A 19,285-nucleotide genomic window follows, 5' to 3' on the forward strand; every position below is an offset into this window, starting at 1 on the left:
CAAATCTTAGCAGGACTTACACACTTAATGGTAAAGTCCTAGGGAGTGTTGCTGAACAGAGACCTTGGAGTGCTGGTTCATAGCTCCTTGAAAGTAGAGTCGCAGGTAGATAGGATAGTGAAGGCGGCGTTTGGTATGCTTTCCTTTATTGGTCAGAGTATTAAGTACAGGAGTTGGGAGGTCATGTTGCGGCTGTACAGGACATTGGTTGGGCCACTGTTGGAATATTGCGTGCAATTCTGTTCTCTTTTCTATTGGAAAGATGTTGTGAAACTTGAAAGGGTTCAGAAAAGATTTACAAGAATGTTGCCAGGGTTGGAGGATTTGAGCTATAGGGAGAGGCTGAACAAGCTGGGCTGTTTTCCGTGGAGCATCGGAGGCTGAGGGGTGACCTTATAGAAGTTTACAGAATTATGAGGGGCATGGATAGGGTAAATAGGCAAAGTCTTTTCCCTGGGGTTGGGGAGTCCAGAACTAGAGGGCATAGGTTTAGAGTGACAGGGGAAAGATATGAGAGAGACCTAAGGAGCAACTTTTTCACACAGAGGGTAGTGTGTGTATGGAATGAGCTGCCAGAGGAAGTGGTGGAGGCTGATACAATTGCAACATTTAAGAGGCATTTGGATGGGTAAATGAATAGGCAGGGTTTGGAGGGGTATGGGCCATGTGCTGGCAGGTGGGACTGGATTGGGTTGGGATATCTGGTCGGCATGGACGGGTTGGACCGAAGGATTTGTTTCCATGCTGTATATCTCTATGACTCTATGACTGTATGATTGGCTGGAAGGTTGAGAGGGGAAAAATTAATGAGACAAAGCTAATCAGCTACGTAAAATCAGTCCGTGTTTCTACATATATTTTACAAGGGCAGACAATGGCCGAGTGGTATTAATTGCTAAACTTTTAATTTGGAGGCCTGGGTAAAGTTGTGGGATCCAGATTTGAAATCCGTCATGGCAGATGGTGGGAATTACATTCAGTATTCAATTTATTGAATATCTGTAAGAGTCTCATGATTTCCATCAAACTACTGTCAACTGTGATTCAGAAAAAATCAATCATCTGGTTCACCGATATCTTTTAGCAAAATCAGTGGGAATCTAGGGTGGCAGTGGTGGGGGGGATCTCTGCTGGTTGGAGTGGTAGATTGAGGTCAGTCATCTCGGCTCCAAGACCTCTCTGCAGGAGTTCCTCAGGGCTTTTCTGTAATCTATGCTATTGCACACCTCTGGAGCAGATGTGATGTAAACCTCGGTCTCCTGGCTTGGGTAGGGACACTATTGCTGAGCCACAAGAGTTTTTAACTTCCTCAGGATAGTGTTTGAAGCCCAATCATCTTGACCTGCTTCATGAATGTTTTTTTCTCCATCATACGGTCAGAATGGAGGATGTTCACCAATTATTGCATGATATTTGGCACCATTCAGAACTTAGATACTAAAGCAGTCCATATCCGAATGCTGCAAAACTTGGCCTCGCAGAGCTTCAATTCCAGAGAGCAGGGACAGACACAACAGGCCAATTGGCTTTCTCCATAGCTGTAACATTTCTCGAAGACCTTTTGGCATAGTTTCTATAGTGTGTATTATTTTCTGCCCCTCTAGTTTCCAGTGCATCATGTTATTAGTCTTGGAATTGTTTGAAGGTAGGATCACACTATTCTGCAGTAATCTTTGATTTTCTGTTGCTTGATTTATGGTTTATTTTTATTTGTACTTCTGTGAAGTTGCTTGGGATCTGTTTTCTAAAGCGCTGTAGTATTGTTGAATTGTTCAAGTTGTCAATTTAAAACCCAAAACTCTTGAGTTGATCAGAATAACTGAGGTTACTTCAGCTAGAATTGATTCTAATGTTGATGGTTTCATATGCTGGACTTGTCGCTTTTGCCTTACTGACAATGCAATGGTTGAATTGTTTTACTTGCTATAACATGATCAGTAAGTAACTAACACTGTAGTTTGAAACACTGGTTCTTCTGTGATGTGTTTTATTGTTGTGTTGATGTCAAACCACTTCTCAGCCTAACCCTTTTTTTAACTCTGTACCTGGTTGAAGTCAATTGGAGTTTTCCATTTTGCCACATTGGCGTCAGGCAGCTGCAACCCATGAACCAACAAGAAGCTGTTCATGCTCCGAGTTACTGGAAACTCATTCCTTAACTGGGTCTAATCTCTTGAGGTTCCTCAATTTATGACATAATTCTGATTGTATTCTGACTCAAGCTGTCAAAAAGTGCAGTTTAAAAATATGTAATCTAAGCTGAAAGTTTTTTTAATTGCCCTGGCAGGCAGCTGGGTTCGTTCTTTGGCAGTACAAACAATCTTTGTTACAGAGACTGACTCAGTGCCACGTCATTGCTTTTCCTCCTTCTGATTTTGTTATTTTTACGTTCAACATCTGCTATACATATAATCCTGCCATGCAGACCGTGGAAAGAAACCCAACAGTGGGTTTCAAATTCAGTTCACTAGAGTTAACTCATTAGTGTATGCAAAAGCAAAGGTAGGGGCCTCCCCTTTTAATGTCCAGATTAAAAGCGTGACTTGGTAATGCTTTAAAACAGCATTCAAGCCCTGAAAAATTTGAGATTCCTCAGCCTTGTTGAAATGTAACTCAAACACCCTCCAACATTTGAGCTGGAATGGGGCAGCAGCGTGGCCAAGTTTTCTTGTGCATGGCGAACCATCCCTGGTGAATTCCGACTTTGACTGGGATCTGAAACTCTAGCTCAGTACTACCTTGGTAGAGGAACTTGCACTATGATCCATTCAGGATTGCATGATTGTGCATAATGAGTTACAAACTTTGTCCAGTTTAAGAACAACACAGATTTTTTGTAAAAAAAAGGAACAGGCCAGCTTAATTTGTTGGTTGCAATGATTGTACATGTGGGAAAGGGGAAGATATTTTGACAATTGGAAAAATGTCAATTCTAATTTGGAATTTGAAAGCAGGATTGATACCAATTGAATAGACTCAGGTGTATGAATTGGGGTAAGAGAACTTGTGATGAAATTACATTTGTGATGAATCCAACAGTAAATATCAAGTTGGGGGAAGTGGCTACACACATGTGGCTTGTGGTTTAGATAATGTAGTACTGCGATACAGTGTGTACTCTGATTTATGTGTGGGTGTTTTGGCTGGATTCTCCTTTTGTAACATTCTGAACATATATCTGCTAATAATTTCAGTTACTTTCTTAACCTATTTGTTCATTTCTTGAAACCAGTTTGAATGGCTGACCTTATTGGCTTTTGTCATTCCTTCTGTAAATTGTGCTGGCAAAGATGTTGGAAAGTGATCACATCAGAATTTAATTAAAATTCCGTCAGCTTTGACCGTAATGTTTGCAAATTTGAGTCATTTCTCAGTGAAGCATTCTCATTGATTCATAAATGTCATTAGAGGAAAGCAGAATAACTGGATGTGTAGAATTGCAGAGTACAGAGTGAGGCCTTTTAACTATTAGCTAATGCTGGGAAATGGACTTGTTTTAATAAAAAAAAATTCTGTTCATTGGTTTGTGAGGACTGTGCAAGTGTGGTGAGAAATGTGCCTTTGTTTTAATTTAATTCCCATACCTCCTATCCCACCTTATCTGAAACCACATCTGACTTTGTTCCCTCCAAGTTTGGCTTTTCCAGACTTCACGTGCTAGTCTCTGAAGCTTTACACATCCAACATATTTATAGCTCTGTGACTGTGTTGCATCCTATGTTGTATTTCTTATTCATTACCCTGGTTTCTCCATGTGCAACGTATCACCCAATGAACTGAATTCAGGCTGTTCAATTGCTTCTTCAGATCTTCCTCACCGTATCTAAAGTTGCATCCAGCCATGATGTTCTGAATCAACTGATCGTCAACACCACCACCACCACCTTCACTCCTGCACCCTCTTTATTGATAGTTATCTGGAGACATGATTTTAACTCAAGTTAACTTTAAGTTAATATTTGCAAAATAAATAAAACAAAGTTAGACTGAAATTTGTGGTGTGCGTGGGTGCTTTTAGTCAGCACTTGTTTGTCTTGGACGAAGTAACAAGACAAAGGAGTACCCAGTGAATGGCAAAATACTAGGAAGTTCAGAGGACTAGAGGGATCTTGATGTGCTTGACCACATATTCCTGAAGATTAGTCAATAGAGTGATTAAGAAGGCACATGGGACACTTGCTTTTATCTGTAGTGGCATAGATTGTAAGAGCAGGGGAGCTGTGCAAAACTTTGGATAGGCCACAGCTGGGCTACTGTGTGTGGCTCTTGTCACTGCACAATAGGAAGGATGTGATTGCACCAGAGAGGATACAGAGAGATTCATCAGAATGTTTCCTGGGATGGAGCAACTTATCTATGAGGATAGGCTGGATAAGCTCGTGTTATTTAGTTTGGAAGAGAAAAGTCCTGAGAAGGATCTGATTGAAGAGTACAAAATTTAGAGTCATGGACAATGTGCATAGAAAGCAATTGTACCCCGCATTGAAGGGTCAATATTATGGGGCATAATTTTAACCAGAAAGGCAGGTGGTTTTGAGGAAGGAAAATTCACCGTGGATAGTCTGGATCTGGGAGCGAAGTTGAGATGAGAAACCTCACAAACCTGAAAAAGTACTTGTGTGAGCACATGAAGTGACATAGCAGTCAAAACTTCAGGCCAAGTGCTGGAAAGTTGAATTGACACAGATTTAGATCAATCTTTGTCAGTGCAGGTTCAATGGGCCAAAGGGCCTCTTCTTTATTGTATGATTCTGTGAATGTACTTGTTGTCTTGCCTCTGCCAAGTTAAATTTATGTTCAGAAAGTTATCAATTGAAATCTTTTAGTAGATGCTTCCTGCCACGATGAACCATTTCACTAATATTTCTCTGTCTTCTGAGTCCTTAGTCAGAAGTCATATGACACCAGGTTATAGTCCAACAGCTTTATTTAAAATCACAAGCCTTCGGCGTGTAGCCCCTTTGTCAGGTGAAATGAAGGCGCTACGCTCCGAAAGCTTGTGATCTTGAATAAACCCGTTGGACTATAACCTGGTGTTATGTGACCTCTGACATTGTTCATCCCAGTCCAACACTTGAACCTCCACATTCTTGAGTCCTTGACTCGGGTCAATCTTCTCACTAAGAGAGTTGATTGTAGGTTCTCCCTATCAGTAAACTAGTTGTTTATTCTTTTAGACTGTCAAATTCTCCTTGTGCACCACGTGCATGTCTCTGGTCATGTTATTAATTATGTCGATGATTTGGACAAGCTATTTCGTCATCTAATCACCTGTGTGGAGTCATGACTTACATTATCTTGTGACTAACATTATCTTGTCTGTTTGTCATTGTAACTTTGTTTTCTTGTTTTTGTCTGTGTGGCAGTTCCTCATGCTGGTTTAGGCTATTCTAACCTATTACCTTTAAATTCTTCCTGTCCTGACTGCATGCTGGTCAATTTTGTCAAACTACAACTCTAGTTTTTTCTGTTGGTGCCCTACATTGTGCTACTGCTTGGTGCAAACCAAGTAAGCCCATGTAGAGTTGCTTACTGGCTGCCAAGGTCATGGGTCAGGGCGAGGTTGTGCTTTAAAATCAGTCAGTACCTGCTTGAGGAACCTGACAGTTGAGTGAATTGTAATTTGTAGAGGGCTAACTTCTGACCTGAATATTCAAAAAGTCAGCCTTTTGGGTAAAAATCCTAAGTGGTTTATAAGAATTCTCCAGAAACACTGTTGGAAGCTGAATGTAAGGAAAGCTGATGTTTATGCTGGGCAAGTGCTTAGTCATCAGGAAGAAGAAAGTTCCTTAAACTGGTTACACACATTGAAGACTGTGGGGCTGAAAAAGTGCAGCTGGTCAGGCAGCGTCCAAGGAGCAGGAGAATCGACATTTTGGACATAAGGCCATTGTCAGGAATGAGTCTTGTGGGCCAAGAGGATGGGGTTGGGGCTGTTGGGGTGGTAGCTTGAAGTGCAATAGGGAGATGAATGTGATGGTGACACTATAGGTCGGAGAGAAGGGTGGAGCAGATAGGTGGGACGAAGATACACAAGTAGGACTGTTCAAGAGGGTGGTGCAGATTTGGAAGGTTGGGGTTGGGATAAGGTGGGGACGGGAAATGGGGAAACTGGTGAAATCCATACTGATCCTGTGTGGTTAGATGGTCCAAAGATAGAAGATGAGGTATTCTTTCTCCAGCATCGGGAGGTTAGGGTTTGGCAATGGAGGAGGCCCAGGACCTGCATGTCCTTGGTGGAGTGGGAGGAGGAGTTAAGTACTTAGCCACAGGACAGTGGGTTGGTTCGCGTGGGTGTCCCAGAGATGTTCTCTGAAATGATCTGTAAGTTGGCGTCCTGTGTCCCCAGTGTCGAGGAAGGTGCAATGGATATTGTAGATGAAGTGGGTGCAAGTACAGGTAAATTTCTGTTGGATGTGGAAGTATCCTTTGGGGCCTTGGACGGAGGTGAGGAGGGAGGTGTGGATGCAGGTTTTGTATTTGTTGCGGTGGCGGGGGAGGGGGGGAACCTGAGAAGGTAGTCACAAAGGGGATGGTCTCTCCAAAACGCAGATAGAGGTGGGAAGGGAAATATATCTGTGGTGGTGGGGTCTGTTTGTAGGTGGTGGAAATGGTGGGGGATGATGCGATGTGTCTGGAGGTTGGTGTGGCGGTTCTGTCTTGCTGCGATAGGAGAGATGGCGTTCAAGGGCAGAGGTGTGGGAATTGGAGGAGATGCACTGGAGGGCTGTGTCGACTACTGGGAGGGGAAATTGCAGTCTTTGAAGAAGGAGGACATCTGGGATGTTCTAAGGTGGAATTGGTCCTCCTGGGAACAGGTGTTGTGGAGGAATTGGGAATAAGGGATAGCGTTTTTACAGGAAGCAGAGTGGGAGGAGGAGTAGTCCAACCTCCTAGTCTGGGAACCCAGCACCGTCTGATGCTACCTCCGACCCAAAATTCGCTTTGCCCTGGTTGACCCATTGTCTTAACCTGCTCCTGCTCTGCATATCTTGACACCATCCTGTCCCATCACATGAACATCAATTAGTCACAAAACGACATGACCCTCTTTCACTTGAGGATATTTGCCTCCTCACTCTCCACAGGAGTTGTACCGGAGGATTGGAAGGAGGCGAATGTTGTTCCTCTTTTCAAGAAGGGTAATAGGGAAATCCCTGGCAATTACAGACCAGTCAGTCTTATGTCTGTGGTCAGCAAAGGTTTGGAAAGAATTGAGGGATAGGATTTATGACTATTTGGCAAAGCATGGTGTGATTAAAGGCAGTCAGCATGGCTTTGTGAGGGGCAGGTCATGCCTCTCAAATCTTATTGTGTTCTTTGAGGAGGTGTCAAGACTGGTCGACGATGTGGCGTATATAGACTTCAGCAAGGCATTTGATAGGGTTCCCCACGGTAGGCTTATTCATAATGTCAGGAATTATGTGCTACTGGGAGATTTGACTATCTGGATTCAGAATTGGCTGGCTCACAGAAGGCAGAGAGTGGTTGTTGATGTGAAGTATTCTGCCTGGAGGTCAGTGTTGAGTGGGGTCCTGCCGGGTTCTGTTCTTGGGCCTCTGCTCTTTGTAGTTTTTATAAATGACTTGGATAAGGAGGTTGAGGGGTGGGTTAGTAAATTTGCAGATGACACAAAGATTGGAGGTGTCGTCGATAGTGTAGAGGGCTACTGCAGGTTGCAGCGCGACATAGACAGGATGCAGAGCTGCGCTGAGAAATGGCAGGTGGAGTTCAACCTGGATAAATGCAAAGTGATGCATTTTGGAAGGTTGAACTCGAATGCTGAATATAGGAGTAAAGATAGGATTCTTGGCAGTGTGGAGGAACAAAGGGATCTGGGTGTGCAAGTACATAGATCCCTCAAAGTTACCACCCAAGTGGATGGGGTTGTTAAGAAAGCAGATGGTGTTTTGGCTTTCATTAACAGGGGGATCGAGTTTAAGAGCCGCGAGATTTTGCTGCAGCTCTACAAGTCCTTTGTGAGACCACACTTCGAATATTGTGTCCAGTTCTGGTCGCCCAACTATAAGAAAGATACAGGAGAGGGTGCAAAGAAGGTTTACCAGAATGCTGCCTGGACTGGAGGGCTTGCCTTATGAAGAAAGGTTGAATAAGCTCAGACTTTTCTCTCTGGAGAGAAGGAGGAAGAGCAGTGATGTGATCGAGATGTACAAAATAACAAGAGGAATAGATAGAGTCAATAGCCAGAGACTTTTCCCCAGGGCAGGATTGACTGGTATGAGAAGTCATACTCAAGATATTAGGAGGAAGGTATAAAGGAGACGTCAGAGGTTGGTTCTTTATGCAAAGAGTTGTGAATACGTGGAATGCATTGCCAACGGTTGTTAAGGTGGCATATGGTGTGTTAGCTTTTATTGATAGAGGGATTGAGTTTTGGAACCATGAGGTCATGCTGCAGGTGTACAAAACTCTGGTGCGACCATATTTGGAGTATTGCATACAGTTCTGGTCACCACATTATAGGAAAGTTGTGGAAGCATTGGAAAGGTTCAGAGGAGATTTACTAGGATGCTGCCTGGTATGGAGAGAAGGTCGTACGAGGAAATGCTGAGGCATCTCAGGCTGTTTGTCAGAGAGAAAAAGTTTGAGAGGCAACTTAATTGAGACATATAAGACAATCAGAGGGTTAGATACGTTGGACAGTCAGAGCCTTTTTCCTTGCATGGCGATTGCTAGCACGAGGGCATGTAGCTTTAAGTTGAGGGGTGATAGATACAGTTCAGCTGTCAGAGGTAGTTTATTTACTCCGAGAGGAGTAGGGGCATGGAACGCACTGTCTGCAACAGTAGTAGACTCGCCAATTTTAAGGGCATTTAAATGGTCATTAGATAGGCATATGGACGAGAATGGAAAAACATTGATTAGATGGGCTTCAGATTGGTGCAACATCGAGGACCGAAGGGCCTGTAACTGCACTGTAATGTTCTGTGCTGAGCTTTTCCAGCAATTTCCATTTATCTCTGACCTGTTATTGTAGCCACAGCATTGATATAGCTGGTCCAGCTCTGTTTGTGGTCTATTCACATTGGTGGTTTCAGCAATAATAATGGCTTTCAGAAATTTTACTTTCGCCATGTTCTCACAATTAACCAGCTCTGGCCAATTAAATGCATTTGTCAACTTATCTTGCAACCATGCAAAGAAAACTACGTGAGTGATTTCAACTTTATAATGCTGTCACTGTTCTCCATTGAAAAAGAATTCCACTTGCGTTATTATAGGGTAGAAATTTCAATTCTTGTTGACATTATGTTTTTGTAATAAGCTTGTTGTTAATTCTCTTTGGTGTTATCCAAATGTCAACATCTATGGTTAAAGCAAATTAACCATCTGAACAGCATTACTGTGGTTGAATTCCCCATTATCAAAATCCTGAGACTTATCAATTGACCAGAAATGGAATTGGATGAGCTGTGTAAATACTGTAACTGCAAAAAGTTGGGAATAATGTAGTGAATTTTCCTCATGACTCTCCTAAGCCTGTCCACAATCTACAAGTTGCACGTCAGGAGTATGATGTAATACTGTTCACTTGGCTGGAAAGGTAAAGCTCCAAGAACACTCAAGAAGGCTTTCCAGGACAGAGCAGCGTACTGGAATGGCTCCCTAACTTTGAATATTCACTGTTGCATAGTGGCAGCACTATGTATCATCACTTTTCTCTTTATCATTGTTACTGATAAATAATTTATAAAAATGTACTAGTCTGGAAACTCTATAATCATTGGGCTACTCAGTAATGAAGGCATTTATGAAAGGCTTCACACAAAATCATACTTGTTTTCATATATTTGAAATTTTAATTATAAACATCTGGCTAAAGTTACAAATGTAACAACTTCCACATTGAAATCTATTGGTAGTCATTTTTTTTGTCTTCCCCCTCTCTTCTACTTGTTAGGTTTTTATTACCCTAAGCTGTGTGGGCAGATGAATGGGGAAGAACATGATTAGCGTTGCCTGTCTACAGGAAATCCTATTTCTACCAGTAAATGAGATTACTCTCCGTATACTGGCCTGAGGGAGAGGTGGTGCATTTTTATTTAATAGAAGGAAATGTGCACAAGCACATGGGCTTGCTTCTGTTCATTTTGAGTCTACTTCACGTTTATACTTGCTTAGTTTACATTTACCGTTGTAAGCCAGGACTTGTTTTGTCAGGAGAACTTTCATACTTCGTCAAGACACAGTTATTTTTGTTAATTGAAACTCCTGGAGAATATTTAGTAGTGCTTGATTCAAGGCATAAGTGTAGAAAATCAATAAATTGTAACTAATTCAGTCAATATTCTTAAACTTGATTTCATGATGGCAACTGTTACTCTATCCAAATTCTCGCATGTCTTAATTTTGGCACATAACTTGCAGGGCCATTAAGAGGGAATAAGTCCTTACATTATTGTTAAGGTCTTAAATAATCCACCAGGTGAAAGATGATGCATTGTTTAATTGAAAATCTGCTTATGATCTTGGGTTTGTAGAGAATCATTTTCCAGTCTGGACCAAACCATTTGCTTAATATTTAATGGCTTTATGGGAACATTTTATAAGTTGTAGTTCATATTGATAAATAATTGAAAAATAATTGAATGCACAAAATGCATGTATATCTGTAATAGTGTACAACAGGATGCATTCACACAATATTGCAATATTGAATCTGGTGAACAATTGCCTGAAAGAGACAGACAAACAATCATCTGTTGTTATGAAATAAAACAGGATCATATTGGAGGAAAGCTAAGTCCTTGAGGCATTTTCTCCATAGAACAATCATCAGATTTTTCATTTTCTCCCGTAAAATAAAATTATACCTTGATAAATATCTGACTGCGCATGATCATTATTTAAATTCAAATTAAATATTAGGATTTATAGGGAAAAACAGAAATCAGGAAGATAACAGTTCCTTTGTGAAATTGATGATTTTCTGTATGCAAATTGCTGGAAGGTTAATGTCAGAGTGATGTTTGTGTTTCACAAATAGAATCTCTCACTTGAACCAGTTTCAAGTGATATCTATCATTGTAAATACAATTAAGTACAACCATGTTTCTTGTCATATCACAAACACAAAGTTTAGAATCTCTGAGAATCTGTTGACTCTTGTTATGATTGTGAAAGCAAGTGGAAGTTGGCTGGAACCAACTTCTTTCCGTGTAAACATAGCTCTTCTGCTGATGAGCAGTCGTTGCATTTCTGGATTCTTGCTGTACAGAAGCAAACCAAAATAACATATTCATAGCATACACAGGTGGTTCTCCTATAACGCAATAGTTACGTTCCTGTGCCACATCGCGCCATAGAAAATTGCGCAATAGAAGTAACTGGCCGATGGGAAAAACAGGGTTCATGACTCTAATTTAGTGAACTTATCAATTTATGGTCAGTTACAGAAATGCCAAGTTGTTACAAGTGAAACTTCCCAATATATTATTGTATTCCTGGCTCCTTGTTGAGTGAAGTTTATCCAGAACTGGGCTCACTACCATTAAACTTTGTGAAACTTGCCAAAGTTGTTTTTGGTGCAAAGAAAATCTCCTTTCTTTCGAGGAGTGGCTAAAGGGCCTGAGATTGTCTGAATGGCTCAGGGTTTTGATGGGTCTCAGGTTTCAGAGATAATGAGGGGCATAGATTCTCAGATTCCCCCTCCCCCCACGGAGACGAGTGAAGTTGGATCTGGCATAATGTGGGGTAGGGAGAGGTAAGGGTCACTAGTAGCTTGTCCTTACTTTCACCCTCCACTCACAGACAGACACACACACACACACACACACACACACACACACACAGGTAAAATTGCCATGTTTTGAAGCTTCAGATAGCTCGCAACTCAGCCTCTGCTGAACAAAAGGCTCTGCTTATCCTCCTAGACTAGCTGGACATGGCTGTATTTGCATCTTCTTTCGTTCTCTAGCTCTCTCTCTTCTTGCTCCTTTGCTCCCCACCCAACTCTGTGCATGATCCCAGTAAGCATTCCAGCAAATTATTCCTAAGTTGGCTTCCACTACGTTAGTTACAGGTAGAAGCAAAAAAATAAACTGGCGACAGCTGTTGCAATAGATGCGCCAACAGAACAAGTCACAGCTGGGTGTTAATACAGAGGATGGAATCACCTAACAGCAACTGGAGTTTGCTTTATAAAAACAAAAGGCCCTCAATTTACAAATCACATTATAGCCAAATCATGTTTATGAAACATGCATTAAGATGGCAGAGACTTCTTTTTGCAAATGAAGAGCTTGTTCTTTGTATCATGTCTTAATCTTCCGAAAAGGTTAATTGTCATAGATTTCCGTCTTTTAGTTGTCCCATGCTGCCCATACATATTCTGCAAAGTCCATTATTTCTCCAGTAATTTCTGTTTTTTGTGATATATCTCTATATTCCATACCCTCATGTGTTCTTTAGATCGAAGTCCTGGGTAATTCTTGCTAATAACAGTGTGGGTATGCATAAACCAAAGGCTGCAGTGGTTTAATAAAGCAGTTCACCACCAAGGACTGAACAAATGCTGACCCTTCCAGACATGCTCATGTCGAAGGCTGTGTTTAAGCTATGCAGCCCAGTAACCTTGAGGGTCTCTGCATCCACAATCAGTGTGCTGACACATTCACTATTGCTTTCTCCAGCTGCTGCCATGACCGGACCTTTGAGGTCTGGGCAGCTGCTGAGAAATTAGAGGTGATGTGGCTCACGTCCCATAAAATAATCAAAATATACTAGGCATGATATTAGAGATTTTGGTTGAAAGCAATTACTTTTGCTACAACTAATGATTTGGTGGATACCAGCTTTAAGCTCCAACATTTGTTCTGAATTTTTCTTATTGAACACATCAATCATGCAACTCAACGTGGAGGGTTTGGGTTAGAAGGTACTGTTTCGATAGGTTTTAAATAGCACGTCGGAGTAAAGACAGGACTTTGTATTCACAGCGTGCACGTGCAGTGGTCTTGCCTGTGATGGACAGGTGCGTTAGTAACGTGGATTGGTGAGTGTGGGACCTCATAGTTTTTTTGCTTCTCTTGTTGGTTAGATATGTGCTTCCAGACTTGGTCAACTTGGTCAGTAATAACAGTGAAGATCGACCTTACAGGTGGATATTGAAGTCCCTTGCACCCAACCTACAATTCTTTCTATGCATTTTGTGCTGCTTGTGTGGTCAACATGATGGATCTTGAAATCAGATAATGAAGGTAGGTAGTAACCTTTGATCATGTTTGACCTGAGGCTCTAAGGCTTCATCATGTTGGACTCCATATCGAGGATTCCCAAGAATGTTCCTTTCACACTACATGCTGTTATGATTAGAAGGGTGAGATTTATTTACGGAAGATGTCAGGAAGAATCTGGGATATTAACTAAAAAGTGTGTTTTAATAGGTAGAGTATATAAAACTGTCACTTGATTTGTCTGTGAACAGCTCTTCTAATTTTGGCACATGTGCCTACGTGAGGAGGAATTTGCATGGTCAACTTGACAAGCTATGCTTTTGCTGTTTTTGATACTTCTAATGCTAACTGTTACATTTGGATTGAGAGATTTGACTTTTCTGCAACTTAAAATAATTAATGAAGCTTGTTAGGTTTTTTTTGAGAGGCCAGTTAAGAGTCAGTCATACTGCTGTGTGGGGCATGCAAGACAAGCTGGGCAATGATGACTGATTTCATCCTCTGAAAGACTTGTGGTTCCAGATGGGTTTCTCACAACATATCACGAGGTTCATGATCACTACTGGGATTATGTTTTCATTCCAGATGTATTAGTCAATTTAAGTAAATTTGTTATTGCAAAAATGTACCTTGTTTACAAAAAAAAGTTCTCATACAATGTTCAAATGTACAAAAATGGTCTGTACAATCTTTCCAATGAGGAAAAAGAAACACAAACATAGCATAGGCAAATGGATGAGAATGGAACAGTGTAGGTTAGGTAGTCTTCAGATTGGTTTCACAGGGTGGCACAACATCGAGGGCTGAAGGACCTGTACTGCGCTGTAATGTTCTATGTTCCATAATCAACAATGCATTGGAATTTTATATCCCACAGAGTCACCGTGGAATTGGAAATAACAAGGACATTTTTACTTGTAAGAAGATACTTATTTTGAGGCAACGAGGGGGTCTGAAAGGACTGCTACACTTTAGCAGAAAGATCTCAGATGGTTGTCTTTCCCCATTGTGCCTTGGCAGCAAGTGCCCCAAGCTTTAATGCGTCCCTAAGCACGTAGTCCTGAACTGTGGAATATGCCTGTCTGCAACATTTGGTTGAAGACAACTCTTTACACTGGATGGCTAACAGGTTTTGGGCAGACCAAAGAGTTTCTTTCACTGAGTTTTTGGTCTTCAAGGCACAGTCGTTATTGCCTCAGTGTGTGTCCCAGGGAGCAGCCAATAGAGTACAGTCCTGTGTCACAGAGCTACTCGGAATGAACCGCCCCCAACTGTTGGAATGGAATTTTAACTTGTGTCTTGACAGTACCAGTCCAGGCCTTTGGGTTACTCATGCAGCAAAAATTGCTATTACCCATAAAATTACTGACAAACAATTAAAAGAAACAACTTTACAAAGGGCACCATGTTCCCCTTTATGTGATAATTTTCTCTTCTCTCTCAAAAGTGCAGATTTGTTGTTGGACTGTAATTTACACAAAAACATTATCAAGTAGGGCTAGTGGATAATGATCTGAAGTGAGAACCTGAGTTGATTCCTCACTCTGAAAGTCAATTGCAACACTCTAAACTGCAAATACTGTTCATCATAGATGCAAAGTTTGCCTTGAGGTCTTCTAATTTATATATGGTGATTTTGCAGTGCAGGATGTGACATCCTGTCTTGAGTCAGAAACTCCAGTTCAATTCCTACTCCAGGACTTGATGGCTATGGAAGATGGTTATAGTGTGTCCAACCAGGTTGAATATCAGTTTGTAAATCCTTCCAACATACCAGTGGTAGGCGGTAAGGTCAAGTACGTGTTGGAAAATCCGAGCCTCTAGTTCACGATCCATAGCCCTGGAATACATGATGCATATTTAAGCACGTGTTTCCACAGCATCTTGTTTTGCTGTGGGAGGGTGATTGATTGCTCAGATTAGTTCCATCAGCGTAGGTTAATTTAAGGTGGATTTCAGATCTGCGTTCTTGGTCTAATCAGGATGCAGATCGCAACTTAGGGTTCAGTTCAAGATGGATTTCATAGAGTCACAGAGCTGTACAGCATGGAAATAGACTCTTCAGTCCAACTTGTCCAAGCTGATGAGATATTCATTTTATTACCCAATCTGCTTGAGACTTCACTTTCAAGGAGCTATGAACATATTCTCTGAAGACCTTGCTGTTACGTGTATACGTCCTGTTCTGATTTGCCTTTTCAAAATGCAGTACATTATATTTATCTAAATTAAACTCCATCTGCCACTCCTCGACCTATCTGAGGTCACTTCCTTAGCCATCCACATCACCTCCAATTTTGGTGTCATCTGCAAACTTGGTAACCATACTTCTTGTGTTCACATCCAAGTCATGCATATAAGTAATGAAAAACGGTGGACCCAACACTGATCCTTTTGGCACACCCCTGCTCACTGGCCTTCAGTCTGAAAAGCAGCCATCCACCTCTGACTTATACCTTTGGGTCAGTTCCATATTCAGATAGCTCGTTCTCTCTGTATTCCATGTGATCAAACCTTGCTAACCAGTCTACCATGAGGAACTTTGTTGAATGCTTTACGGAAGTCCATATAGATCATGAGCACCGCTATGCCTTTATCAATCCTCTTTGTTACTACTTTACATAACTCAGTCAAGTTAGTGAGACATGATTTCAGACCTGTGTACTTGCCCTAATCATGGTGTAGATTGCAACTCTGTTGATTGAATCTGTCTTCAGGCAGAGAACTGATCATGAGAAGAATTTGCCAGTGTGCATACACAAATATTTTCTTGAATGTTTTGGTAAAGCAAAAGGGTCTATTGTGGTACCATGTGTTTTGAATTTGTGGAATGCTATTTCACTTGGTTTCTGTGCTTCAATGTTGATTCAATTTGAAGTTTTCCACTTTGATACATTAATGCCACAGGAAATGTTTTGCAACTTGGAGTAAATGCATTTTTTTATTTACAATGAAAAGTCTTCTGCGTGGAGTGATGTTGGAAAAAATTGCAATTACACCAACGGAATCTGCACTGATACTTCAATGAAAAAGCTTCATTTGTGTGCTCTGGTACTCGACCATTGAACACAATTGTGCACGTGAGAAAACTCGAAGTATGCAATTTTAAAAAATGTTTTTAAGAATCAGAAAAATGTTACTCTTCCTTGTGTAAACAGTTTACTTTTCCTGTCAGCCAATCTCCATCTCAGCATGTTAGTTGAGACAGAATTGACAGACTGGAAACCATTAGAGCTAAGCCTGATTATGTCCTTGACCAACATCCTGTCATAAGCATTTGTCAACAGAAATTACTGGAGATTAAGCTGAAGCTGGAATCATGAAATGACAATAACGTCCATATCCTGTCAGTCACAATTACCACCGAGCCTTTGGAATAATAATCCAGAATCCCAGGCTAATATTCTGTTCTGTGGCAGGTGGTGAAATTTGAAACAAACAGAAATTGGTGGAAAATCTCAGCAAATCTGGCAGCACGTGTGGAGAGTCAGAGTTAACGTTTCAGATCCAGTAACCATTCTTCAGAAAGGTAAAATTTGATTTCCATTTTTAAACAAAAACTGGAATTAAATAAAAGTTAACCTCATGGTGACCATGCAACCACTGTTCATTGTCGTTTTAAAAAAAAACATCTGGTTCACTGTTTCTTAGGGAAGGAAATCTGCCTTCCTTATCTGATCTGGCTTACACGTGACTACAGACCCACAGCAATGTGGATGATTCTTAACTGCCCTCTGGGCAATTAGGGATGGGTAATAAATGTTGGTTTCACCAGCGACACCAGCTTGTCATGAAAGAAGAATAAAAACAGTTCCAATAGTGAAAACAATTCAAAGGGTGGGAGATAAAATTCTCAAAAACTTTGGGATTACATAGTGTGGAAACAGGCCTTCAGCCCAACAAGTCCACACTGACCTGCCGAAGCGCAACCCCACCCAGACCCATTGCCCTACTTTTACCCCTTCACCTAACTCTACGGGCAATTTAGCATGGCCAATTCACCTAACCTGCACATTTTTGGACTGTGGGAGGAAACTGGAGCACCCGGAGGAAACCCACGCAGACACGGAGAATGTGCAAATTCCACACGGACAGTCGCCTGAGGCGGGAATTGAACCCGGGTCTCTGGCGCTGTGAGGCAGCAATGCTAACCACTATGCTGCCCAATGTTGAAAGCATGAACTGGTAGTTTAAGCTGCAAATTCCAAGCTTGCAGCTGAGGCAAATGAAGTCATGCCTATTAATTGTGAGGAGAAAGTGAGGACTGCAGATGCTGGAGATCAGAGCTGAAAATGTGTTGCAGCAGGTCAGGCAGCATCCAGGGAACAGGAGAATCGACGTTTCGGGCATAAGCCCTTCTTCAGGAATGAGGAAAGTTTGTCCAGCAGGCTAAGATAAAAGGTAGGGGGGAGGGGCGTGGGAAATGTGATAGGTGGAAAGAGGTCAAGGTGAGGGTGATAGGTCAGACTGGGGTGGGGGCGGAGAGGTCAGGAAGAAGATTGCAGGTTAGGAAGGCGGTGCTGAATTCGATGGATTTGACTGAGACAAGGTGGGGGGAGGGGAAATGAGGAAACTGGTGAAATCCGAGTTCATCCCTTGTGGTTGGAGGGTTCCTAGGCGGAAGATGAGGCGCTCTTCCTCCAACCGTCGTGTTGTTGTGGTCTGGCGATGGAGGAGTCCAAAGACCTGCATATCCTTGGTGGAGTGGGAGTGGGAGGGGGAGTTGAAGTGTTGAGCCACAGGGTGGTTGGGTTGGTTGGTCTGGGTGTCCCAGAGGTGTTCTCTGAAACGCTCCGCAAGTAGGCGGCCTGTCTCCCCAATATAGAGGAAGCCACATCGTGTGCAGAGGATGGAATAGATGATGTGTGTGGAGGTGCAGGTGAATCTGTGGCGGATATGGAAGTTTCCTTTGGGGCCTTGGAGGGAGGTGAGGGGGGAGGTATGGGCGCAAGTCTTGCACCTCCTGCGGTTGCAGGGGAAGGTGCCGGGAGTGGAGGTTGGGTTGGTGGGGGGTGTGGATCTGACGAGGGAGTCACGGAGGGAGTGGTCTTTACGGAATGCTGATAGGGGAGGGGAGGGAAATATATCCTTGGTGGTGGGGTCCGTTTGGAGGTGGCAGAAATGGCGGCGGATGATGCGCTGTACTTGGAGATTGGTGGGGTGGCACGTGAGGACCAGTGGGGTTCTGTCCTGGTGGCGATTGGAGGGGCAGGGCTCAAGGGCGGAGGAGCGGGAAGTGGAAGAGATGCGGTGGAGGGCATCGTCGACCACGTCGGGGGGGGGGGAAATTGTGGTCCTTGAAGAAGGAGGCCATATGGGTTGTACGTTTTTGGAACTGGTCCTCCTGGGAGCAGATGCGGCGGAGTTGAAGGAATTGGGAGAATGGGATGACGTTTTTACAGGGGGCAGGGTGGGAGAAGGTGTAGTCCAGGTAGCTGTGGGAGTCGGTCAGTTTGTAGTAGATGTCCGTGTTGATTCGGTCGTCTGAAATAGAAATAGAAAGGTCAAGGAAGGGGAGGGAGGAATCCGAGACTGTCCAGGTGAATTTGAGGTTGGGGTGGAAGGTGTTGGTGAAGTGGATGAACTGTTCAACCTCCTCGTGGGAGCATGAGGCGGCGCCGATACAGTCATCGATGTAGCGGAGGAAAAGGTGGGGGGTGGGGCCAGTGTAGTTGCGGAAGATGGACTTATTAATTGTGAGGCCAGGCAATTTAGGAATGTGTCAGAAGATCCATTTGGAGGAAGTGTTTCAGAGGGTTGAGTTAATACAGGAATTTGGTTCAGAACTTTGTACACCTGCAATTTAATATCGGCCACTGAATACAAGAGTGACAGATCAGTGAACCTTGGTGTGGGTTTCAATGCAGATAACAATTGTGAATGATTTCCAGTTTCACGAGCACGAAAAATTGGAGGCCAGCCGAATGACTTTTGAAGTTGGTGAGGCTGAGAGTAACACTTGCACAGCTGAGAGTTTGGGGTCATGAGCCACCACTGGTTATGGAGGGGATAGCTGGTATTTGTGCTTGAGTTGGAACCTCAGCTGAAGGTCAGATATAATGCCAACAGTATGGCTGAGCATGAAATGG

General features: G+C 42.5%; 1 protein-coding gene across 5 annotated transcripts in view; it reads left to right on the forward strand.

The window, feature by feature from the left end:
• The window catches only part of lifra (LIF receptor subunit alpha a), a 198,072-nt gene that overhangs the window by 24,913 nt on the left and 153,874 nt on the right, over positions 1-19,285 (forward strand). For 2 of the 5 annotated variants that reach the window (XM_087975062.1, XM_087975098.1), the window contains exon 2: positions 16,616-16,725. The exons of 2 other annotated variants lie outside the window; for them this stretch is intronic. The gene's annotated coding sequence lies outside the window, so the exon portion shown is untranslated. Of the gene's footprint in view, positions 1-13,201; positions 13,221-16,615; positions 16,726-19,285 lie in introns of those variants that run through there. One more of the 5 variants, XM_087975074.1, reaches the window with a different exon arrangement.

The sequence above is a fragment of the Chiloscyllium plagiosum genome, unplaced genomic scaffold, assembly GCF_037043375.1.
Source record: "Chiloscyllium plagiosum isolate Xiang-an unplaced genomic scaffold, Cpla_swu_hap1 HiC_scaffold_2, whole genome shotgun sequence".
NCBI classification, from domain to species: Eukaryota; Metazoa; Chordata; class Chondrichthyes; order Orectolobiformes; family Hemiscylliidae; genus Chiloscyllium; species Chiloscyllium plagiosum.